This window comes from Gopherus flavomarginatus, chromosome 2, assembly GCF_025201925.1.
Source record: "Gopherus flavomarginatus isolate rGopFla2 chromosome 2, rGopFla2.mat.asm, whole genome shotgun sequence".
Lineage (NCBI taxonomy): Eukaryota > Metazoa > Chordata > Testudines > Testudinidae > Gopherus > Gopherus flavomarginatus.
Window position 1 is genome coordinate 41,494,330 of NC_066618.1, and position 12,390 is coordinate 41,506,719.

Consider the following 12,390-nt stretch of genomic DNA (forward strand, 5'->3'; position numbering starts at 1 on the left):
TCCATGGTTTGCCCACACCTTGAATTCTGCATGCTGCTCTGGTTGCCATGTCTCAAAAAGATATATCAGAATTAGAAAAGGTACAACAAAGGGCAACAAAATGGTTAAGGGATTAGAACAGCTTCCATAGGAGGAGAAACTAAAAGACTGGGACCGTTGAGTTTAGAAAAGAGATGACTAAGGAGGGATTTGATAGAAGTCTATAAAATCATTATTTATGTGGAGGCAGTGAATAGGGAAGTGTTGTTTACCTCTTCACATAATACAAGAAACAGGGGTCACCCAATGAAATTAATAGGAGCAGGTTTGAAACAAACATCTTCACACAACACATTGTCAACACGTGGAGTTCATTGCCAGGGAATGTTGTGAAAGCCAAAACTATAACTGGATTCAAAAGGAATTAGCTAAGTGTATGGAGGATAGGTTCATCGGTGGCTATTAGTAAAGGTGGACAAGGATACATCCCATGCTCTTTCTGAGAAGCTGGTGTGGGGTGACAGGAGTTAGATCACTTGCTGCTTGCCCTGTTCTGACCATTCCCTCTGAAGCATCTTGCACTAGCCTGTCAGGAGAGAATACTAGGCTAGATGGACAGGGGCGGCTCTAGGCACCAGCAAAGCAAGCACCTGCTTGGGGCAGCCCATTTGCAGGGGCGGCATGGGAGCTGAGAACCAATGGGGGGTCTGGGAGTTGTACTTCCTTGGTTAGCTCCCTGCCTATAGGGCCGGCCCTGGAACAAGGAAAGAACTACATTTCCCAGCATTCCCTTGGCCACTACCCACCGGAAAGGAAGGAGGGGGCTCTCATGCAGCAGTGTGCTGTGAGTGCTGTGAATGGTAGAGATCCATATTTTAACATTCAAAAAACAGGACACTCCAAGGGGAGGGAGCGTAGCCCCACCTTGCCACCATCCACTCCCTCTGACTGCCCCCCCACAGAAAGCCCAATCCATCCAACTCCCCCTGCTCCCTGTACCTCCTCCCAGTACCCCTGCCCCTAACTGCCCCCCAGCACCCCAACCCCTATGTAAGCGCCATTGCTCCTTGTTCCCTGATTACCCCCTCCCGGGACTCCTGCCCCTAACTGCCCCCCAGCACCCTACCCCCAATCTAAGCACCGCTGGTCCTTGTCCCCTGATTATCCCCTCCCACGACCCCTGCCCCTAACTGCCCCTTGGGACCCTACCCCCTATCTAAGCCTCCCTTCTCCTTGTCCCCAATTGCCCTCTCCTGAGACCTCCCCCAACTTCCCCCACAGGACCTCACCTCCATCTGTCCCCTGAAAAACCCCTGGGACTCCCATGCCTATCCAACTGCTGCCTGTCCCCGACTGCCCCCCTGAATGTCTGACCTATATATCCCCCCTTCTCCCTGCCCCTGACTGCCCCCCCAAACGTCTGCCCCATGCACCACCACCCCTGCTCCCTGTCCCTTGACTGCCCCCCTGGAACCCCGTACCCCTTCTCCAACCTCCAGTCCCCTTACTGTGCCACTCAGACCAGCGTGTCTGGCTCCGCGCAGCTCCAGACACGCTGCTGCATACATGCTGCCGTGCTCCCCCGCGGAGCCCACAGCCCCTTTCCCCCCCCCACACAGCCAGCACGTGCTTTCCAGATTTGAACCCCTCAAAATTCAGGAGTGCTCAAGCTCAGTTTGGGCAGTTGTTACTTCATTTCTCCCAAATCAAGATCCTTGCTGTAGAAAAGTAGAATAAAATTGAGCAAGAAATTTTTCCCAGTGGTTATTAGAACTGGAATTGCTATTTTCAACAGCCATTGCCTTTTTTTTTTTGTTTGTTTGTTTGTTTAAAAGGAAGACAGTGATATTGCATTGGCAAATTCTCCCTAGAAAGAAAGAGTGGAACAAAATAATATAAAGGCACTTCAACTTTTCCTCATTTATGGTGGACAGTCTTATAATATGCATCCAGATATCCTCCAGTCACTCAAGCTGAAAATTGTTCCACTTTACTGCAGCTCTGTAACCACATGGGAACCAATCCTGTCTGTGTTTTATGCACATCCAAAATTCCTGCTGAATGACCCGCCCTGGGAGCGAGTTACCAGTGACCCAGGGCTGCGGTGGAAAGATGGTGCAAGTGGTGGTGGGGGAGCCCAGGGCTAGGGCGGCAGGAGGTGTGTGTGGAGGGCACTGGTGGGAGGGAAAGGGGGAGCCCAGCACTAGGGCGGCAGAGGATGTGGGTGGGAGAGCCCAGGGCTGTGGCAGCAGGGCGGGTGCAGGGGGGAGCCCAGGGCTGGGATGAGGGGCAGCCAAAATTTTTTTGCTTGGGGCAGCAAAAAACCTAGAGCCGGCCCTGTAGATGGACTACTGATCTGACCAGTATGGCCATTCGGATGTTCTTAGAGGGATCCCTTGCGTTTGCCAAATGCATATCACATAAGATTATAATGAAATTCTGTGTCACACTGGTTATCATAATTCTTGCAAGATGTATGTTCAGAAAATATGTGAGGAGATATATATATAAATATACATACACAAACACACACTAAAAATATGTTCATTAGGTCTGTAGTTAAAAACAGGTCACCCGAAGGTAGCATGCCTTGAGATAAACTCCAGACACTTATCTCCACTGTGTGTTTTATGTAATATACAATAGCAGTCTCTTAGCATTCTAAGTCAAATGTTAATGAAGAGCTAGTGGAGACTTCCTAACAGAGGCGGGTATGCCAAAGCTGCGGGACCAGCGGACATCCCACAGGCAAGCGGGACCTACTATAGGCATTGCTAATATATGATTAGCATACCCGCCGCCGAATTGCTGCTGAATCGCGGGACCAGCGGACCTCCCGCAGGCAAGCCACTGAATCCGCGGGACCAGGGACCTCCTGCAGGCAAGCTGCCGAAGGCTGCCTGACTGCCACCCTCAGAGGGACCGGCAGGGCGCCCCTCATGGCTTGCCGCCCCGCGCACCCGCTTGGAGTGCTAGTGCCTGGAGCCGCTGCTGCTAACACCGACAAAATTCCCTTGCTTTTATTGGAAACACTGTGGAAGTCAACAGAGCTTTCTGGCGTAGGGAACACAGCCCACAAAATCTGTGCGCAGATGCTACAGCTGAGACTGTCACAATCCTTTCAGAAACATTTAAGGCATCTCTAATGTTTTTCATAATGAACATCTTGTGACCACACTCATTACAATTTTTAAAAAGCTACTAGCTAACTTCTTCCACATGCTGAAATCCTGAAGAATCAAGGAGAGGGGAAAATAGACCCAACAAAGCAATATAAAGGGTATGATATATACCAGTATTAAGATTTAGGAAAATCCGGGGGAGATTAAAGGAATTTTAGCAACTAAAACTCTGTGATGCACCAAAACCAGCCTGCCTCAGAGCTCACAGTATCATTTCACCTTTTGGAAAATATTGCATGGGAAAAGTAGAACTAATTAAAAATCTAAGATTAAATAATGGAGAATTAGTAAATTATGCCCTAACATCGCTGTGGCAAAGTAGCATCAGGGACACAGGGGAGCTCATTTACCCCTAATAGTAAGAAAGAAACAGAGTTGGAAGCCATTAAACCTCTTCAGAAGGGATAAGGAAATGGCTTGTATAAAAAGTTAAGAAATCTAGCTAGGAGAATTCCTGCAAGTGTCACATCATTAATAATAATAAAATATTGTAATACTGTACTTTGCATTTCTATAGGTTTTGTAATTCAAGGATTTCAAAGCAATTTACAAACAGTTAATTAATCTTCACAGCACATCTGTGAGATAGATATGTATTATCACTTTATTATAGAGGGGAAACTGAAGCACCCAGAGTTTGTGACTTGCCCAGTGTCACATAGCGAATCAACTTTCAGGGTGGGCAGGGAACTACACTTGCTTCTCCCATTACACACCTTCGGAGAAAAGTAGCGTTTTGCATACCAAGTAGTGTTTTGTATATATGATGGACAAATGTCAGCCTAAAGAGGGATGTGTATGTGATATTTCTGTTAGTCTGGTAGGCAAAGAATTAGCAAACAGCACAAAATGAAGATGGTCCCTGTTTTGTTACACTCACTATATTCATAAATTAAGCATGTGAGCTTTGGAAAAAGACTTTACCTCTCATCAGGCTATAGAAAGAGAATGTGTTAACCATAAATATAATAGCAAGATGTCCCTGTGTTTGTAATCTCAGAAGTTAATTATGAGGTCTGAATCAACTCTCACTACATGTGCTGGCCCATTGTGTTCCATTCCCTTTGCATCTCGCTTTATGAAAAAAGAGTGATTCTGAGGCTCTGATCTATTTTAGTTTGAATTAGTCCAGCCTACTGATTGATTTTTGTTAGTGTTCTAATTTAAAACAGAAAATTATCTACCTTTCTTTATTTGAGAAATCCAGTTAAGAAAATATTCATGTGCCATATCATCTCATTTTATGGAATGCTGTTCTGACCACTCCACAGAGTTTATTTTTGGAGCTAAATTGCTAATTTTTATTCTTCACCTATGGTATAAACACAACTTTAATTGTTGTTTCTTGTTAAAGGACAGTAGTTATACTCTGTAATTATATATACACTTGCAGTATTTTATTAAATCACTAGATGTCACTGTGGGCTGTACCGAGTTCCAGACAATATATGGCCCCTGTAATATAAAGCTAGATTAGGCAAACTCAGGCTGTGTAGTTAAACTATTTTTATAACTGTTCTGTGTAATAAAGGTCTTTTTTTAAGGAGGACCGTGGTTCCATGATTCCATACATCATGACACGCTGGATTGGCAAGGGATGAAGGATACTTTTTTTTTTTTTTTTTTTACATTCCTTTGCCATGTACGTGGTGGAGGACAAGTTATTCTTTTCCACTAGTACAGCACATGTGAAGTCTAGACAAGTGGAAGTTTGCAGGCGATAGATAGCCTGGTAAATCCAAACTGCCTCTACTTGGAAACAGAATGCAGTACAGTATTTTAATCTGAAGAGTATTCTATCTACTTTACAGCTCCAGACATGCGACTCAGTCAGTGACAGATATTAGACACTATGCTCAGGGAAAAAAGGGGCAAATATTCTCTCCCCTTTAGTTGTCTTTCACTTGGTGACAAACTTGCTGATGTAGTTTCTAGATATTCTGGGTAACTTTGCTCAAACACCTGTGGCATCACTTGAGGAATTCTTAGCTAGTTTGTAAATTGCAGACTTGATTATTGTGTTTTTGCCATTCACTTGAAGTACTGCATGTTTATTGTCCAAAATGAAATGTTTCTTTTTATATTTAAGGAATAAACATACTTACCAAATGAATCATGTAGTTTGTGTTTTGTATTTCATTTCATAAAACCTTTGTGGGTATTTTAGTTTTTTTTCCATTTTCTCCATAATAAAACACAAGTGTTTTTTCACATTGTGAAAAATCATAAACGTTGTGGATTCTAAGACCTTTCAACAAAATTTCCATACTCAACAAAGCTCTATAAATGTTGCTTATTCATGAGAAAGTAAAGAGGCAACTTGATTACAATGTATAAAAGTACCAACAGAGGTAGACAATATCTGACAATAGGCAGTCACACAAAAACATAAATAGATTCAATGTCTGAAAATCAAAGGTAGAAAAATTAGAATGTAAATAAGGAGACAAATTCTTATTAGTGAGGATAGTTATCCATTGGAACAGCTTACCAAGGGAAGCAGTAAATTATCATCACTTGGTGTCTTTCAACAGAAATTGCAAGGGAGACTTTCAAAGGTGCATAAGGATTTAGGAGCACGTCCAGTTCTTCTGTGGATTTGTGCCTCTTGGATGCTTCTGAAAAATCTCTTCTAATTTCCTAAAAAATATAGTCTAGCTCCATGACAAATTATTGAACTTTACAAAACTGATTTACATACTAGAAAATAAGCTCTCTCTCCCCTCAAGGAATACTTGGATGAAATCCTATGGCCTGCAGTTAAAGGCCTGAACCTTTAAATGTGCCAGTGTGTGACATGAGCAATCAAAATGTGTGCCAAATGACTGAAATATAGAATATGTGTGCATTGTTTCATATCACATCATAATTGGCAGCTCACATTGGTTTTTAGATGTAACAACCTTAGCAGGTTTTTTTTTTCCACTTTAATGGTTTTACTAAACCATTAAAAACAAAAAACTACGAAAACCAAATTCCACAATCCAAATTCCACAATCAAGAGGACCCATACATGATCTGTCAAATACAATCCGAGTTCAACCCTTGGACCTTCAAATCACAACACAGACTACTGTCATTTGAACTAAAAGAAACACTATGAAATCTCTGTCTGGAGAAGCCACTTGAGGTGGAAGTAAAGCACCTTTGCAAGTGGATTGCAAAACTATTTGCTAGACAAGAGTGTTGGGGATTGGAATCCCTGGGTTCTACTCTGGGCACAGAGAGGTGAGTATGTCTAGTGGTTAGACATATATTCATTCCGAAGGAGAGCATGGCTGAGACTTGGCTCTGTCACATTAGCGATCAGGGTTCTAGCCTCACCTCCAATATTGTGCAATTTGCTTTGTTATCTGTAAAAGTAGAGGCTGGTACTTGGTTACCTTTTATGGTAGGGGTATGAGGCCTTGGTGAATAATAAAGGCTATGAAGTGCGCAAAAATATAGAAAGCACTGAGAAGAGTGAGACTAGAACACATGACCCCCTGGCTCCCACCACAGTGCATCTTCCCTTAGGTCAAAAGATAATACATGAGGGACGGCTGGCCTCCCTCCCTTTCTGAGTTCTCCCTAATAGAACAATGCCTGGCTGTGTTGTGGCAGAACAGGGAGCCTGTGTCAACCTAGATACAGAATGTCCTGAAAATCCAGCACACGTGAGAATTCTGCCTCCATGATGCAGGGAGGTCATACCAGATGATCATAGTGATCCCTTCTAGACATAAAAACTTTTCATGAACATGCAGCTGAGAACAGCAGTGAACACTGATCACATTTCACTATAAAGAAGCTTGCAACTGTGAGTGACACGTGTTCCTTAATGTGAATGTTGTTAAAGACCTAGACTAACTGAAGAGCTAAGGGAAGCAGAAATATACAGAAAAAAGTTTGCGAAAAGGATTATAAATTTAGAAAGACAGCTATGGTGAAATAAAACCTGAGATATTCACTGGAGAGCCATCACTCCAAACATACACATTCAAGGAATGAAAGGCTGAAGTGCAGGCCTTTCTCTCTAAAAAAAGTCTCTATATAGAATAATATATAAATATAGACAAGGGATATATGTCTTCACACACAACTCATTCAAGCTGAGGCCCCTTTTCACCACTTTGGCAGAGTTTGCGCTGCCAGAGGTTCTGAGGTAACAGTGTAAATGAGACTCAGGACCAATCAGTTTTATGACTTGCATCGTATCAACAACTTTGAAGGATCTCTATAAAAATATCTTACCGATGGTGGAGATGTAAAGGAACATTTAGGGTTTTAAACCTAATACTCTGGGGCCTGGCACCTACATTATGATACTCACAAACAAATGTTGATGTTAAGTAGGGAAAGTTGTTTTCAATAATTAATTTTATAAACAGGTGCAAGAGAGCCAGGTAGAAAGACTAAGGATGATGCCAAAATCATGCTTGGTAAAAACTGAAGAAATGGAACCGGAAATTAGTTAACCAAAATTGGTGTGTCAGATATTAGGCCTAAGTGGTAGATAAAATAATTAGGGGATGGACCATTCCACCCATCACTCCCTTTTGGTCCTTAAAAAAAGAGACTTCAGGAGGAAAAGAAGGAAGAACAAATGGCGTCTCCTGGAGTGACCTTCGCCATCAAGGCTGGCACCCCCACTGTCTCCCAGGACCCTGGACATGCTTCATCCTAATCCTAAGAGATCTCTGACCAGGCCAGAGAGAGAGGGACCCAGATCACATTATCATCACTACCTGCTCCAGCTGAATTCCAATCCACTTGGGATGAAATCAGATTGGACTTTAACGAAGAGGTGAAAGTAAGCCGGACTGGACTGGACTGGCTTCTCCGGCAATGATTTAAAAGGCCCAGGGCTCCGACCCCTGTGGGGAGTCCTGGGTCCTTTAAATGCCACCCGAGCCCCGCTGCTGGAAATCCGGTGGTGCTTTAAAGGACCTGGAGCTCCGCGCAGTGACAGGAGCACTGGGCCCTTTAAATCGCTTCTGGAGCTCTGCTGCCACTACTCCAGCCCTATGCCAAGCCCTGCTACCCCAGGGTAGTGGCAGCAGGGCTCCCGCAGTGTTTTAAAGGGCTCGGAGCTCCACGGCATCTGGAGTCTCGGGCCCTTTTATTCACCCTTGAGCCCGGGGGCTCCCAGCCACTTCTGCAGCTGGTAGCTCCGGGGTGATTTAAAGGTCCTGAGATCTTGAAAGGCCCCCGCCTCTTCCTGCTGAGGCCATGCCTCTTCTGGTTGAGGCCCCGCCCCGCTCAGGACTCCAGTGTACTGCTAAGTCCTTTAAGTTACTTTCACCCCTGCTTTAATATAAAATGGGCTTTAATTCATCTCAACTAACTTTTTCTCTTTTACACAAAAGGACAGTTATTGACACCTTAGATATCATCTAACAGACTGTCAAACAAGGGTTTTTTTTTCTTCTAAAAACTCTGCCAGCTAAAGGGAAAAGGAACAAGAACTGTTGTTAAAATGAACACCTTCCTTAATACTTTATATTTTGACTATTTTAACTGTTTTTCCTTCTTTTATGTATCTTTAACAAAAAAGTTTAAAGGATTATTAATGGTGTGTTTGCCATGGTATTAAGTAAGTGGAGGGCTCTGTATTCCAAACCCTGAATCTTGTTTAACACTGTTACGTGTTGGACAGTGACTGCGTTACTTTAACACCTTTGGTCCATATATTCCATCTAAATTAATAAAACAGGCCCCAAATGTTGGATTATCATTAATTAACTTGGTGGCAAATGATAAAAAAAATCTTTGCTTCTACTTTTTTTTTTTTTTTACTTTCTCTAAATAAAGAAAATGTCTGTGTTGATTATTAACTACTCCTTTGTCTGAAAAATGATTCAGTAAATAGTGTTACTAATATGTGAGAAATAAATGCATTGGACCTTTAAATGTTTTCCTATTGATGTAAATTTTCCCAAGTTGTCAAAAAGAACGCTATTCCAATTTTATAAATTCCAAAACCACATTCTGAAATCTGTAAATGAAAACTATGTTTAATTCATGAAGGTTTTGCAGTATCTAGACACTGTTTTTTATAAATGTTACTTCATATATATATATTTTTCAAGTGAAACCAACTTTCAGAAAAGCATTTTTGTTATTCTTATGCAAGATATTGTACAATACAGTGCAGCTGCTTACCTTGCTGATTTTTCTAATACCTCTTTCTATAGAATCACTGTTGATGGTGGCCAGCACTCCTACAATTTCTCTTCAAAAATCTCAATCTTAAAGCTATTATTTCTTTTGTTTTCCTTCTCTCACAAAAGACAAATAATATAGTTTACAAGATAACACAGTATAATGCACTCTATTATGAAAGAAATCTCAGCTATTTTCATAGCACTGAAAAATCAAACACCAAATCATATAAAAGGGAACCTGTTTATCATGGCTCACAGAATGTCCTGTTCATACAATCTAGTCTTTCATTGATGGAATGACAGCTCCAGTGATACCTACCTATAATCTGTCTGTCATCTTATATTTGTACAGTGGATTTGGATTCTTCTGGATGGAAGGAGCTATATGAATGATTATGTCTCTTTACTTCTGTGTGTTTCAGTTATGTATCAATTTCATTATTAGTTTGGAAATTTAATACTTTAAAGCATGAACTAATTGTTTAAATCCCAACTTCTGGGGCGGCTGGAGACAGGAATTTCTTCTCGAACAGGAGAACGACACCGGTTCAGCTAGTTGTTTGCAAAAACATTTTGCTTTCTCTTTACAGTTCTGTACAGTCCCTAATCCCCTGTATTTGCAGATCTCATGACAACACAGCTCCGCTGTCTTCCTTCATTATATATTAATAAATAAAAAACAAAAAAGTTGTATGTTGATGTATAAATGTTGGGCTCCAACTTTAATTAACCATTGCACTTCTTTTACACTCATTTTTTTTATACACGTAATGCAGTGGACTCCCCACACTAGCCCTTCAAGAGCTGAATTAGTCCAGGTGGCCCAATGAGCTAATTAGGCTGAAAGCAGGGGAGATTTAGGCTGGAGAGAGTTAATTATGGACAGGCTCACCTGTATCAGCTGCAATTTTTGTCACCTCACTGTTTGTCCCCTTTTCCACTGTTGAACAGTAGATGTCCCCTTACAGATCCTTGGGGGACCCTGCTATTTACCTGTCTGTACTGTGAAAAATGACCATTAATTCCTACGCCTTTTCCTATCTTTTAGTCCATTACCATAGGTGCTGGAACTAGGGGTGCTGATACACCCTCTGACTTGAAGTGGTTTCCATTTATATACAGGGTTTACAGTTTGGTTCAATAGCTCTATAAAAATTATTCTAGAATCCCTGCCCCTTACTGATCCATGAAAAGATTTTCTCTCATATCCCATGTTTACTTTGTTTAAAAGCCTTTGCTGTGAGACCTTTCTCCAATGGCTTTCTGAAAGTCTAAGTACACTATATCAACTGGCTCATCCTTGTCCACACACTTGTTGTCACCCTCAAATAATTCTAATAGAGTGGTGAAGTATGATTTCCCTTTACAAAAGCCATGTTGACTATCTCCTAACATATCATGTTCATTTGTGTTTCTGATTATTCTGTTCTTCAACCAATTTGCCTGGTACTGAAGTTAGGCTTAACGGCCCGTAATTGCCAGGATTGCCTGTGGAACCTTTTTAAAAAATTGACATTACATTTTCTATCCTCCACTCATCTGGTACAGAGGCTGATTTAAGTGATTGGTTACATACCAGTTAGCAGTTCTCCAGTTTTATATTTGAGCTCCTTCAGCAGTCCTAGGTGAATACCTTCTGGTCTTAGTGACTTATTACTATTTAATTTATCAATTTGTTCCAAATCTTCATCAACTGACACCTCAATCTGGGATGGTGCCTCAGATTTGTCACCTAAAAAGAATGGCTCAGGTCTGAGAATCTCCTTCATAACATCTGAAGTGAACACTGATGCAAAGAATTCATTTAGTTTCTCTATGACCTTGTCTTCCTTGAGTGTTCTTTTATCATCTTGGTCGTCCTATTGTCGCATTGATTGTTTGGCAGGTTTCTTGCTTCTGATGTACTTTTAAAAAACTGATGGGGAAAGTTCAATGCTCTGCTGTTTGGGCACTCTCTCGCCACTCTTTTCTGACAATCACTCTGCTGGCTGATGGCTGCACCTCTCTCACCCCACACTGTTACTCCCAAAAGAAATCCCTTCCGTTACAATGTAAATGAAATACAAGTGTAACACTTCTGCCAGGTGAAGTCAGCAGCAGCAAGGGCCAGGTTCACTATGTAGGGGTTCCTCTTAGCAATAACAAACAGAACTGGCTTGAGCCCCTACCCAGTAATCTGGGAAAATTTAACAGCACCCCTGGATATCTCTAAGAGGCAATACTTCCCCTCTCACATGCACCGAGTCTGTGTATAACAAATGAAAACTTTTATTAAAAGGGAAAGGGAACCAAACCATTTGTCTGGGGAAACACCACAACCATATTCAAAAGCATGAGATTGTAAGCAAAGCACCCACCCCAGCATACACCGGGCAGTGGCCTTTTCCTCAATTCCTCACTGAGGAAATTTAGCATCAATATAAAATCTGGTGTTGTTTTCAAATCACGTATCAAATCCAGTGTCCCAAGTGGGAATGGAAGAGTCGTGTAATTGAGTCACTCAGCCCTACTTCCTAGTCCTCCTCCTACCTGCTTCACGAAGGCCAAAATCCTGGTTCTGTGTGAACTACGGCAACTATATTTGAAACCTGACAATTAATCCAGCTCAGAGCAGGATTAGCTGCCGGTGAAGCATCAGAATGCCAACCAGCTGTTGCTACCCAGCTGGCAAAATGCTATCAACATCTTTTTAATTCCTTTTTCTCATTTAAACTGGGTTTCTATTTTGCTTCAATCAAAGGCAATATATGTCAAGGATCCCTTATCCCTACCCTTGCCGGCTTCTACTTACATTCTTCACAGTGCAGGCTGCCCAGGCACATGCAGCCTCAGGGTGGGAGGGGCAGCCTGAGAGCATGGGCCAGAGGGTGAAGCGTAGCCCAAGCACCACCCTGCAGGGCACCATTTCCAGGGAGGCAACTTTAACCCTGAGTCTAGGGGCTACTTAGGCACCAGAAATCGCTAGCTTTTTTGCAGAGAATAACTTAGAAATTAGCTGCCAGGGGCACTGTATCTAATTCCTATATAAAGAAAGAAAATTAAATATATATTAGACCTACTCAGCTCTAATACTAACATGTTCT